The following is a 12893-nucleotide window of genomic DNA, read 5'->3' on the forward strand; positions in this document are numbered from 1 at the left end:
AAATGGGGGTTAATACCTACCTCACAGGATTCTATGAGAAAGAAAGCACTTTTCAGATCATATAGAGTTATATAAATTTGAGCTATAAATTAACATCAAAACAAGTAGATAAGATTGTACTATCACCCCCATTTTCCACCTTAAAAAAGGTGCTAACCTCTTATAAATGATTTTTTACCAGTTAAGAGAGCATAATCATTTGAAAACAAAAAATCCACAAAGATATTAACACAATAATTATGGCTCTCAGAGATGAGCAAATCTAACAGAAAGATAAGCAAAATGGAAAACAAAGAAATGAACAAATTCTTGGATAATTCTGAATGGCACTATTAAGAATATACCTATTTCTAATTATAAAAGTAAAAAAAAGGAATGAATAGATTTTTCCTTAATATAAGTAGTATCTATCTAAACCTAAGAACTGATCTTCTACATAAGTGTTAAATCAGAGTCCTCTCCAATAAGATGGGGAGTAAGGAGAGGATGATGTTTATTATAATAATACCACTGCTATCTGATGTAATGCTAGAAAGGCCAGCTATTGCAAGAAGACAAGGAAAATAAAGGAATAAGTATAGACAAAGAAACAAAGGGATTACTCAATTTCTATAGATAGGATAGCTTATTCAAAGAATCCTAGGAGAGTCTTACTTACTATGTAACACAAACTTAGAGCAGGCAGCTTGTGTGTAGCAAAAGCTAAAGAAAATGAAACCCACGTCTGGGGTTTAGCTCGATTTCTGGCACATATAAAGCACTTAATAAATGCTTGCTGATTGGCTGTTTACAGCCACCATTGTGTTGTCTAATATTTTATCTGTTTGTCAATCTGGAACCACCCAAGGCAGGCTGTGCCAGACTCACCTTGTTGCCTTTTTAGACAGGTTTGCTAAGCGGTAGGTTCAGAGAATGCTATTTTAGCAAAGCATCTGCCCAAATCTCATTAAGTTTTGGTGGAAAGATACAGATAATCATGTTCTTCGTATTTTTGTGTGTGTCCTAAACCCTCTGGCTGCATAGACCCCCTTCTCAGAATATGCACTGTTTACATTCACAATTAAAGGAAAAGTTAACTTTCAGTTAGAGGTCATTAAAAATAAAAATGGAACTTTCCCTCCTCCAAGCTCATGAACTTCTTGAGATCTATCCATGGACCAAAATACTCACATCACTACTTTTCTGTAGTAGCAAAGGAGAAACAATTTAGATGCCCATTAACTGAAAAATGACTAAACATACTGCAGGACATGAGCATAATGTATTATTAATTCCCTCTAAGGCAGGGCTTCTTAAACTTTTTCCTCTGATCCCTTTTTGCCTGGGAAATTTTGACATGACTCCAAATATATTGGTATACAAATCAATTTACTGATTTTTTTTTTAAATGCTAAATCATAATTTTTCAATCCTTACATTCAGTAATGAGATTCTATTTTAGAGTCAAGTTTAAGAAGCTCGACTCTAAGGAAATGATACTTCTAAAGAAACAGAGGAGCATGGGAAGGCCTGGGGAAGTGGAGCTATAAAAATAAGAACATTGATAACATAAGTAGTACACACCGTGCACAGGAAACCAAATACTCTGCAAGGTATAAATCCTGGCCCAAAGCAGAGAAGACAGAATGGGCCTCTTGTTCCTCTCAAAGAAGTGGGAGGTAGATAGAATACTTCAGATATCAGATCTGGCCAATACACAGGTTGCTTTTTCTGATTCATTTTTTAATTTTAAAGAATGGCTCTCTGGGAAGGAGAAATGGGAAAATATGGTCTTAGAAATGAAGATAATATCTCTTTCATTATTTAAAGAAAGCAACTCTACCTGAATCGTACAATAGTATTTATAGTCTACTGTACAGTACAATAAATACAATAGTACTTATTCATGATAAAAAACAAAACAAAACACATTTTTAAAAAAAATCTACTAGAACTATGAACAAGTTTTGGTAAATCAATGAAATCCACAAAATCAATTCTTTTTTCTTTGTTGTTGTTTTGTGAGGCAATTGGGTTTAAATGACTTGCCCAGGGTCACACATTAAGTGAATGAAGTCAAATTCGTATTCAGGTCCTCGGCTAGTGCTCTGCTATAGTATCACTTAGCTGCCCCAATCAAATATCTCCCCCCTCCCCCCCACCAAATCAGCAACTATTTATCTCAAAACCACCAATAGATGACAAAACCAAATTTAGGGCTTTTTCAGGTCCCAAAATACTGATCTATTAAGAACAGGAAGAGTTTGATAGAAAAGGGAGTGATTCAAGTGCTAAAGGCAGAACAAGGACTAATCTCCACAACATGACAAATGAACCAGCAAATATAATCATCAGACCTCGATTTCTTGTTCTACTATAAAAGGTAACTACTTAATAGCTAAGAATGAAACATATACAAATACTAAAGTCATGTGTGTGGTTCCCCGATTAAAATTAACATAGAAAACATTTTCCAAACAAAAACAGATAAAAATTCCTTATGTTTAACAAAAGAATTATGTTTCACATATGATCATCATAAGATTGTAATTAAAATAGGATTCAAACTCCACATTTTTAATCATTCACAAGGATTTATGAAGGGCTATCTGCAAGATTTTATAGGGAACACAAAGGAAGAATGTTACCATCGCTATCACAGAACTGTGTTAGAGGCAGCATGGCTCAATAGATGGTGCACTAAATTTTCGGGAGACTTGAGGAGATCAAGTCTCCTCTTACATATTGACTAGCAAGCATATATAAGGCAATTAAAATGTCAGAAATTCAGTTATCCTCATTTATGTCATTTTGAGGAAAACCTTAAAATGCTATGGAACCATCAAGTTTCACACATGTCCAGAAGGTTAATAGAAGCAAATAGAAATGATAGCAGATGACTACCAAGCCATGGCCCAAGGAACCAAATTGGGTGGTAAAGGAAATAAACAATAAGAAAACGGGTTTGTGGGGAAGTTGGTTTTTAAGCTTCTTTGGGGAATGTGAGGGAAGGGGCAGCCTTTCTGCTTGGAGTGGAAGGGAAAGTGATGACAACACAAAGAAAAGCAAAACTGCTTGCTGCTCCCTCCCTCAATAGTGAAGTGGTAAACAGATGCAGAGGCAATTTTCAAAAGAAATGCAAACTATTAACAGCTGTATGAAAGAATGATCCAAATCCAAAAAGAAAAAAGTTAAAACAAATCATGCTCATTATGCTGACAAAACTAAAAAAGATCAGCATTAAGAAAGACAGACTGAAAAGAGGCCTACTAATGTTGGTAGGATGAAGAATTAATGCAACAATTCCAGGATGGCCCTTGGAACAAAACTAGAAAAGCTACTAACATGTTGCTCCAGAAATATGCCCTAACAAGATTATGGAGGGAAAGGTCCCATAGAGAGAAAAATATTCATATCAACACAAAACTGAGTGCCTATCAATTAGGGAATAGCTGAACAAATTAAAACATTAATATGAACAGAGTATTATATTCTTCCAAATATGAGAATTCAGAATCAAACAGATACAAAGTGAAACTTGCAAAACTTACATAATTACCATGATAATATAAAAGAAAACAAAAGTGAAGGACATAAGGGAGTTTTCTGCCTTTCTCTGCATCTTAGCAGAGTTCCTGGCACACTATAGTCCCTTAATAAATACTAAGTGACTAACAGGGATACAAAAGAAAAAGTGAGGAGGTAGGGAATTACCCCTGGTTGTAGGTCTTCCTCAAGGCTAGGCGGTTTGGTGGAGAATCATTGGGTAGAATTCCTGCTTAGGTATAGACTGGCCTCATTACAACCTTGAGAGTCAGTAATCACATTTAAATAAATTATCATTGTAGACATGAATAAAAGCCTGGGAAAGTATGGACTTGGGAGTTGGCAGTATCACAGGCTTCTGGATCTAGAGTTGGAAGGGACTCTAGAAACCAGCTCATCCAACTCCGCATGACAAAGGGGGGGGGGGGGGGGGGGGAAGAGAGGCCCAGAACAGTAAGAGATAGTCTAAAGTCACACAGGTAGTCAATATCTGAGAAGGGGCCCTACTCTTGGGACTTCAGAGTCCTTTCCACTAGTCTTCCTCTGCTAGGAGAGGTCAGCTGCATATACACACACCAGTGATCACCTATAATCATTCTCGATACCTGGCTGTATTCATGGAGGGCTTTTTCACATTGGTGACTTCTTACAGGTCTAGAACAAAAATTTAAAACTAGCAAAATAAAGCAACAAAACTAATAAAGTTCGAATAGGACTCAAATAAAGAAATAATGAGAAGATACCTCTAACCCATCTTTTTAAAGAGATGAAAAGAGACATAGGTATAATACCCTACACATGTTTTCAGACTTTTCATGGTATTGATCAATTGTTCTAATTTTTTTCCCTTTCCTTTTTCTTTTGGAGAGGAGTTGTTAAAAAATACTATTTGTTTTATGGGCTATTATTCTATCTACAAATATATATATGGAATATATAGAAAAGATTCTAGGGAAAAATGATTATAAATAAAATAAATAAAAAATAGAAGACAATAAAAACTTTCCAAGTATTATTTCCTAAAATAGAAAAGTGAATATTGCCCTGGTTAAATTTTTTAAAGTTATTTTAAAATTTTTCTCTCCTGCTTTGATATAGTTCTTTAGTCAACACAATAAGGGAAAGCAGAAAAAAGAATGCACTTACCAAATGTAGATTCTTTGTCAATAATTTTTCAAAGAACTTTTTTCTGTTAATACAGTTCACATTGAAACCTACAAAAGAAAAACCACATTTGTAAAATCTAAAAATCTTAAGCAAAAATTAAGCTATTTCAAATACCTGTAACAATATAGCTTTTACCACAAATTAAGATATTAGTCTGATGACACTCATTAAGTGTTTAAAACATACCAGCATAAGATCATCTTTATCATGATAAAGATTACAAGAGATGAGGAGGTTTTGGGTAGCAAGGTGGGTGTTAGCAGAGAAAGCCTGAAGCACCGACAGGATTATTCCTAGGGACAAATAGGAAAGGCACAGATAAGGCCAGCCTTAAGTAAGCCTTTTATTCTAAAATAGGTCTTTTGTTCCAAAAGTAGACTTCCCATTACCATCTCCCCCCAGGTGGGGGTCTCCAGATTATATTGCCCCTATAAAAGATCCTCGAAAGGTACAGATGTCCACTGTGATGTCCTATCGTATGGTGTCTCCTTGTTATAGTTAGCTCTTTTAGGCTGCTGAATCCTGTAAAGTCCGGGCTAGCTCCCTCTGAAGGGCTCAGAATCAGTCCTTGCCCCACGTTGGGCACCAAAATGTCATGTCCCTGTCTTCTCTAGACATTGTGGATCGTTCTCTATTAAAACATTGCCCTTTTTCTGCTAACACCTTTCAATTCATATAATGCATAGCACTCCTTTGTGATGTGTGATAGGATGGCTTGTAACTTTCTCCATGTCAGAAGTGAATCTCCATTATGCTATTTTCATCATAATTTCTTTCAATCAACTGCTCTCTCCAATCAATTTCATATCTATCATTCCTGGTACATATGAAATCTCTTCAACAAGAATAATAATGTATATAATGATGGTGATAATGACAAAAATAATCTATCAGCTATTGAGAACATTTTGTTGTCCTGGAATAAAAATTGCTAAGTATCAATATAACTTTCAGAAACTGGAGCCCTAGGCTCAGAGAATGTTAAAATTAGAGAGCTTGGAGGTATAGTAAAAACCTTCATCCAACTAAAGAAACAGGCCCAGAGAAAGAAGGAGAAAGGTCTATGGTATTAGTATTAAAAGCCAAAAAAATGTTAAACCCAACACATTAAAATTATTTGTCTCAATAGAGACTAGTATAGAGAGTACTATCACCCTATCTTCTTTAATGTGTAGATGAACCCTTATTTTTCAGATTATTTAAGGTCACAGCTAACAGCCTTAGTCTTTTAGTTTAAGGACTTATTTATACATTGTTTGATTTTACTAAGGGTTATCTAACCTTTTATTTAAAAGACTCAGTCTAAAGGTCTTTAAAGGTGAAATACAATGAATTTTTTTTTTTAGCTTTTTGTTTTCAAAATATATGCATAGTTTAACATTCACCCTTGCAAAATCTTGTGTTCCAAATTTTTCTCCCTCCCTTCCCCCTTAGACAGCAATATGTTAAACATGTATAATTCTTCTATATATATTTCCATAATTATCATGCTGCACAAGAAAAATCAGATCAAAAAGGAAGAAAAATGAAAGAAAACAAAAAGCAATCAAACAACAAAAAAGGTGAAAATACTATGTTGTGATCCACATTCAGTCCCCACAGCTTTCCTTCTGGATGCAGAAGGTTCTCTCCATCACAAATCTATTGGAATTGGCCTGAATCATGGAAATAAAGTAATTCTTGCATCAAGTATGCTCCAATTCAGGCACAAAAGAACTTAACTGCTTTCCCTTCAGAGATTCAGAGATTCCCTTCAGAGTTCAATCCACTGGGCCAACAAGAACATGGTGAAATATCTGAAGTCACATGAAGTAAGCTTGTATAAAGGATATAGTAAAACTTTAGAGGCAGTCAAATTGACAGAACATACATTCCCATAATTAGGGAATTAGTTCTTTTGCAGCTAAATATAATCATTGGAAATATGTTCCCTCTCTCCTTTCTGGCTATTTAAATCCCTTTCTTGGGTAAAGGAGGAGCTACCAGTGTAAGTGAGAAAGTAAACATGCCAACAGAATACAGACAGGATCAAATGGAAGTAGCCAACCAAAAATAAAAGAGCATTTGAAATTGCTGAGCCTACGCTCCTTGGGAAGAAAGTCCTCATTTCTACAGGCTGACCACTCCCAGCAACTCATATACTGTTGGTGGGGCTGTAATTAGCCCAACTGTTTTTGAAATCATTTTGGAATTATATCAAAAAAGGGATAAAAATAATGCCTATACCCTTTGATCCAAAGGCTCTGGGAGACCCCATAATAAAGTGTAAGGCAGAAATTTCCTAGAGATACCACAATTATCTAATCATAATACTTGTGGTAGCCACAAACTGGAAACAAAGCAGATACTCAAGTGTGTGTGTGTGTGTGTGTGTGTGTGTGTGTGTGTGTGTGTAAAAATATAAAACAAACCATGGGACACAAATGTAAACGAATATTGCCAACATGCTAATGAATGCATCATCAGTTTAACATATTCAAAGGATTCAGGGAAGCATGGGAAAACTGATATGAACTGATGCACTGCAAAGAAAGCTGAACCAAGAAAACAATGAAGACAATGATTAAACAACATTAATAGAAAGAACAAGCAGCAGCAGCACAATAAACAATACTCTGGGATGTTCATGATCAGGCTTGGCCCCACAGAAGAAAGGAGAAAACAATACTTGCCTCCCTTCCCTGTAGAGACCAGTGTAAAGATCAGACTGAGTGGGAGCTGGCTAGTTTTGCAAACCTGGTTTTCTCCCCTCTCTTTCTTTTCATTCCCCGCCCCCCCCCAAGTACTAAAGTCAGCTCCCTGAGTAAGGGAAGGATGGAGGATCAGACTAGGAAATGAAACTGATGATATTAAGAGCCGAAAAGCTGCTGGTGCTTTTTTTTGTGTTGTGTGAATATGGGGAGGGGGGGGGGTAATTAAAATTTGTCTCCTCCTTAAAGGCTCAGCTCAGGAGTCAAATTTCTTTGTGAAGCTTCCCCAATCCCCTCCACCCCACCTCCTGTTTTTTCATATTCCCTCCTAGTTCAAGTTTTCCAGGAGCCTTTAGTTTAGCTCTTTTTCATCCACAAGTCAAGCTGTTCCTTTGAATATGCTTCTCTATGGCCCCTGTGGAGCCCCATCTTCCATATGCTCCTCTTAAGATGTTTTTCACTCTAATGGTGCCAGTGTTGTGGCCTGGAACGCTCTCCTTTCTAACTCTGCCCACAGACTCCCTGCAAGACAGCTCAAATCTGATATCTGTACTATCATCTCCTGGGGTCTTCAATCCTTTTGAACAAGGTCACAAGTAACCATTTCCCCTTGAATTTTTATTTTATGGAATCTTTTTTTCTAAAAACGTACTACTATTTGATAGTTGTAGACTCCAAAATTTCAAAAGGCTTCCAAATTTGCAGCTTCAGGAAAAGGGAATGAGTTACCTAGACACATGGTTACAGAATGTCAGACTTGCAAGAGACTTTAGAATCAACAGAAAAAAAAAAAAAAAAAAAAGTAAAGAGAACTGGAAGGAAGTTTATAGATCATCTCACTCAATGAAAACTGCTGTCTCCAAAGTTACCAATGATCTCTTAGACACTCAAGTGAATGGCCTCCTTTTTACCCTTTTTGATGAGTCAGTCAATATTTAAGAAATAGCCACTGCCCTGGAGGAGCTACCAGTGTTGAGAGAAAGTAAACATGCCAACAGAATACAGACAGGATCAAATGGAAGTAACCAACAGAAAATAAGAGCATTTGAAACTGCAGAGCCTACACTCCTTGAGAACGCTCCCTCATCTCAACAGGCTGACCACTGCCAGTTCACTGGCTAACCTAAGGCTTTATCTTGGCTCCTCTTCTATTCTCCTTCCAAGGATTCAATGACTATCTCCATACAGATAAATCCCGGATCTATATTTCTAACCCTAGTCTAACCAAGTCTCTGAATGTCTGTCATACACATAAACACCCACACCCTTTCTCGGACTTCCAATGGCTCCCAAAGTTCTCATTTCAAAGCCTTCCCAACCCAACTTCTTCCTCCACTGCCACTGCCCTTTACACTGGTTTCCCTCTGTGGCTGCTGGTGACCTTCCCTCTGTGTACAGCTTGTGAGCGTGTGTGTGAGACACAGAGACACACAGAGACACACCCCAGGAGGAGCTTTCTCTGCTTTCCTGTCTCCCCAAGTTAAAGTAATACATAGCATACAGTAAGAACTTAAGTGTTTGCAGACTGACAGATAATTAAACAGCACCAGAGGCTCAGTGCCTTCTTAAATGAAGGCTATAGAGCTCCTGTGGCCAGTTAGAGCCTTGGGTTCCCAGCCCTCTTCAGTGTTATCAGTGAAGAATTTGAAACTCTGGGAGATCAAGGGACTTTCAGGGCCATAGATGTAGTGGGTACAGAGACAAAAACACCTTTTCGGACTCCCAGGCCACAGCTCTTTCCCCCATCACCTTGTGGTGAAAGTTATTAAAATATAACCTGATTAAAATCTGATCTTACAAATTATACTAGGAGAACACACGGAGTGGGTGGAAGACTTCTACCACATTGGCAAGATCTTCTGGTAAGTCATGGAAGAACACCCAGGATCAAAAGGCATTAATGGGGCAAAAGATAGAATCCCTTCTTCAGTGAAATCACAAAAGCACTCAAGTATAAAAGAAATTCCCTATATGTGGGACCAAGCTTTCCTGACAGACTCACCTATCAACCCCTAGAAGTTTCCTACTATGCAAACACATTCGTAAAGCACCCGTCTGACCATCACTCCTGCACTCAAGAAGCTTCTACTGCCCCTGGATCAAGCATCAACAGTGAGGCATTTAAACCCCTTCACTATTTGGCACCAGTTAACTTTCCAAGTTTATTTCTCATTAGTCTTTTGTGCACTCTTTTATAGACAAACCGACTATTTGCCATCCCACAGACTTGATATTTCACTATCCTTCTCCAGTATCTTGTGTGGAAATCTCATCCGCCAAGCATAATCTCATCCCCTCCATAATGGTTTCATGTACCTGCCCCTAATGAATTGTTCTAAACATAGAAGGAACTTAATTCTTATTGGATTAAAATGTAAAATCCATATTTCTTTCCACCTTGTGCTACATGCTCTGGCCATACAAAGACACTTAAAGACACTGTCCCTGACCTATAGAAGATTAAAATATTATTGAGAGGCACAAACAGGTGAGAAGTGACATGAAAATTGAATACAGGAAATACTATACAGGCAAGACAAGATTAAGTACCAAGTATTTAGCATAGACATTCCCTCATTTTTCTGGGGAAAACAGAAACCTGTTTTACATTTTCACATTACACACATTCTGCATGTTTACTACCATCACTTTTTTAAACCCAGACAAGCAATAAAATAAGAAATCAAGTCCTGATTTATGACACTTGCAATTTCCAACAGGTGAATGCTTGTGCTTTATGAAAATTTAACAACCAGAGAAGCCAGTATAAACTGGCTCCAGCACTCTCCAGGTTTAGTCTCTGTTCTTTTCTTGTTCAGCTCTGATCAGCTTCCTTTCTCCCTATCTCCATCTCTTAGGGTCCCTCAGCTTCCCGCAAATGTCAGCTTCAATTTCCACCTACTACAAGAAACCTTCCCCGAGCCCCATTAATGCTACTGCCTTCATTCTGTAACTGAGGTGGCGCAACGGATAGAACGCTGAATTAGGGGGATCAGGTAGCTCCTCTTCATGACACTTCCAAGCTGTGTGACCCTGAGCAAGTCATTTCACCCTGTTCGCCTTGATCTCTTCATCTGTAAAATGGGCTAAAGAAGGAAATGGCAATTCACTCCAGTATCTAGGCAGAGTCAACGTGACTGAAACTAAACAATATAGTCAATCCTCAACACTTGCCTGTGAGACTTCTCAACTTCAGGCATTCATGTTATTTTATTATGAGACACCTCGTTTTTGTGTTGACAATCGAGCACATTCACAGGTATGTGCAGTAAAGGGAAAAAAAAAAAAAAAACCAAAAACAAAAACAAAAAAACGAGATGTGATACCCAAGAGTTTGTATCTCCAAAAAGCAGGAAAGTACTTGCAAAAATGTCCAGGAATCTACTACAGAACGTGCTGCTCTCTTAAGCAGGGGCCAGACTAGAGAGCCTCCCACCTCCAATGAACTTCCTGCCCTGGCTCCCTGTCCATGCTCAGAGCACACCTGGGACTACTTGCCCTGAGGCACGTGCTTTTCACAGGGGAAAGTGCTCATCCAAAGCTAAAAAAATTTTTAGAGATGGCAGGCTGCCAAGTTCACTATTTTCATTTTTTTTTTTTTTCCTTTTTTTTCCTCCTGGTTCTCTTTTGGTCTGATTTTTTTTTTCTTGTATAACATGACCAACATAGAAATATGCTTACAAGTATTGAACATGTATAACCTATATCAGATTGCTTGCTGTCTTGGGGAAGGGAAAAGAGAAGAAAAAATTTGGAATACAAAAATCTTACAAAAATGAATATTGAAAACTCTTTACATGTATTTGGAAAAATAAAGTATTATTGAGAAAAGAGAACTATATGCAGAAAACTATTTTCAGCAATCTTAGCAAAAGATTAGTTTTTGGTGATTATAAGATGCACCATTTTCTAGAATCACTACCCCTGCGAAAGCTGAGCCTTGACTGTAGCGTTTCTATACATAGTTGCTTGAAGTCTCTTCCATCAGTTCATGAGTTCCCTTTGGTCAGGTCCCAGTTTTTGTTTTTCCATAAATACCCAGCACTTAGCACAGTACCAGCCACACATTAAGCCAGATGCTTAATAAATACTGGTTCACAAGCATTGACAAATTACAGAATGCTCCCACTGCCCATTTCCATTTCCCTTCTCAGTATATGATTATGAAAAAGCAGCATATGGAAGAGGGATTTGATTGTTCTTTTTGGCTTCAGGGGACAGAATAGGGACAATGGTATTAGACTAGAGTCTAGATTAATATAAGATATATAATTTTTTAATTTTAGAGCTGTCCCAAAATGTCATGGATCGCTTCCAGGGGCAGTGGAGTCCTGTTACTGGAAGTCTTCAAGTAAAGGTTCAATTATAACTTGTTATGGAAGTATAATTAATCAGATTTGAGACCACTCGTTGTCCCCTGAGGGCCCTCACAGTTGTACATCTTCCTGAATATAGATTAGCCAAGAAAGACTTTAAGCAAAATAGTAAGAAGGTAAATTTGGAAGGAAAGGGAGAAAGTAAGCCATTGGATACAAAGCTATAAAAGAAGCTTAGATCTTTGGGCTTTATATTCTGAGATCCTAAAACTACTGAAAATTTTTGAATAGTAAGGGCTTGAAAGACAAGTTGAAAACGTGACTTAGAAATTTGAGTCTGGGGACAGCTAGATGTCGCAGTGGATAGAGCACCAGCCCTGAAGTCAGAAAGATCCAAGTTCAAATCTGGTCTCAGACACTTAACACTTCCGAGCTGTGTGACCCTGGCAAGTCACTTAACCGGAAGTGCCTCAGAAGAAGAGAAAAAAAAGAAAAAAAAAAAAAAAAGAAATTTGAATCTGCCGAGCTATGACATGATTATTTCATAACCACAAGAGGGAAAGAGAAAGGAAGTAGAGGAAAAAAATCAGTTAGAAGGCTAATGCTACTGTCCTCCAGATTGACAGCTATCACTAGCAAAAAGATACAAAAGACTCTGGAGCCCTGAGAAGCTAAAGGACTTGCTTCAAGTCACTGAAGTACAAGTGATGGATGGGAGCAGCAAGTAAAATAATTTGCAGGCTCCATCTAATCTGCAGAACAAGACTGGGCACATCCCAATATGAGGCACAGAGGGATTCTTAAGTAGGTGAACAAAACATCAAGAATAATTATAATATCCAACATATAGAGACAATGCTTTTAAGGTTTGCATGCATATACATATAATATATATGTATATATAAAATGGTATTTCAGAGCAGGAGACATCCCTTTTAGCTGAAGGAGAATAGTGAAGGGCTTTTTGAAAGAAACTATGTTTCCACTGGGTCTGAGAAACAGGTAAGAAGGGGAGTCAGGGAGGGAAGAGAACAAGACTCTGGGTAGCAGAAACAGCAGCATCAAAAGGTAAAGTGACACAAACCATGGAGGCGGGAGCAGGAAGGAATACAGCCAATAATCCAACTAGAACAGAGGATGTGTATACGCTAGGAAGAAAAAGTGGACAAGTAGGTTAGACCACACTGAAGAGGTC

At 37.7% G+C, this 12893-nt stretch overlaps 1 protein-coding gene across 8 annotated transcripts in view; it reads right to left on the reverse strand.

The window, feature by feature from the left end:
• The window catches only part of MTMR3 (myotubularin related protein 3), a 174617-nt gene that overhangs the window by 75111 nt on the left and 86613 nt on the right, over positions 1-12893 (reverse strand). For all 8 annotated transcript variants that reach the window (XM_074294259.1, XM_074294268.1, XM_074294314.1 and 5 more), the window contains exon 2: positions 4672-4739. The gene's annotated coding sequence lies outside the window, so the exon portion shown is untranslated. The remainder of the gene's footprint in view (positions 1-4671; positions 4740-12893) is intronic.

The sequence above is a fragment of the Sminthopsis crassicaudata genome, chromosome 1 (genome assembly GCF_048593235.1).
Source record: "Sminthopsis crassicaudata isolate SCR6 chromosome 1, ASM4859323v1, whole genome shotgun sequence".
In the NCBI taxonomy this organism is placed as follows: domain Eukaryota; kingdom Metazoa; phylum Chordata; class Mammalia; order Dasyuromorphia; family Dasyuridae; genus Sminthopsis; species Sminthopsis crassicaudata.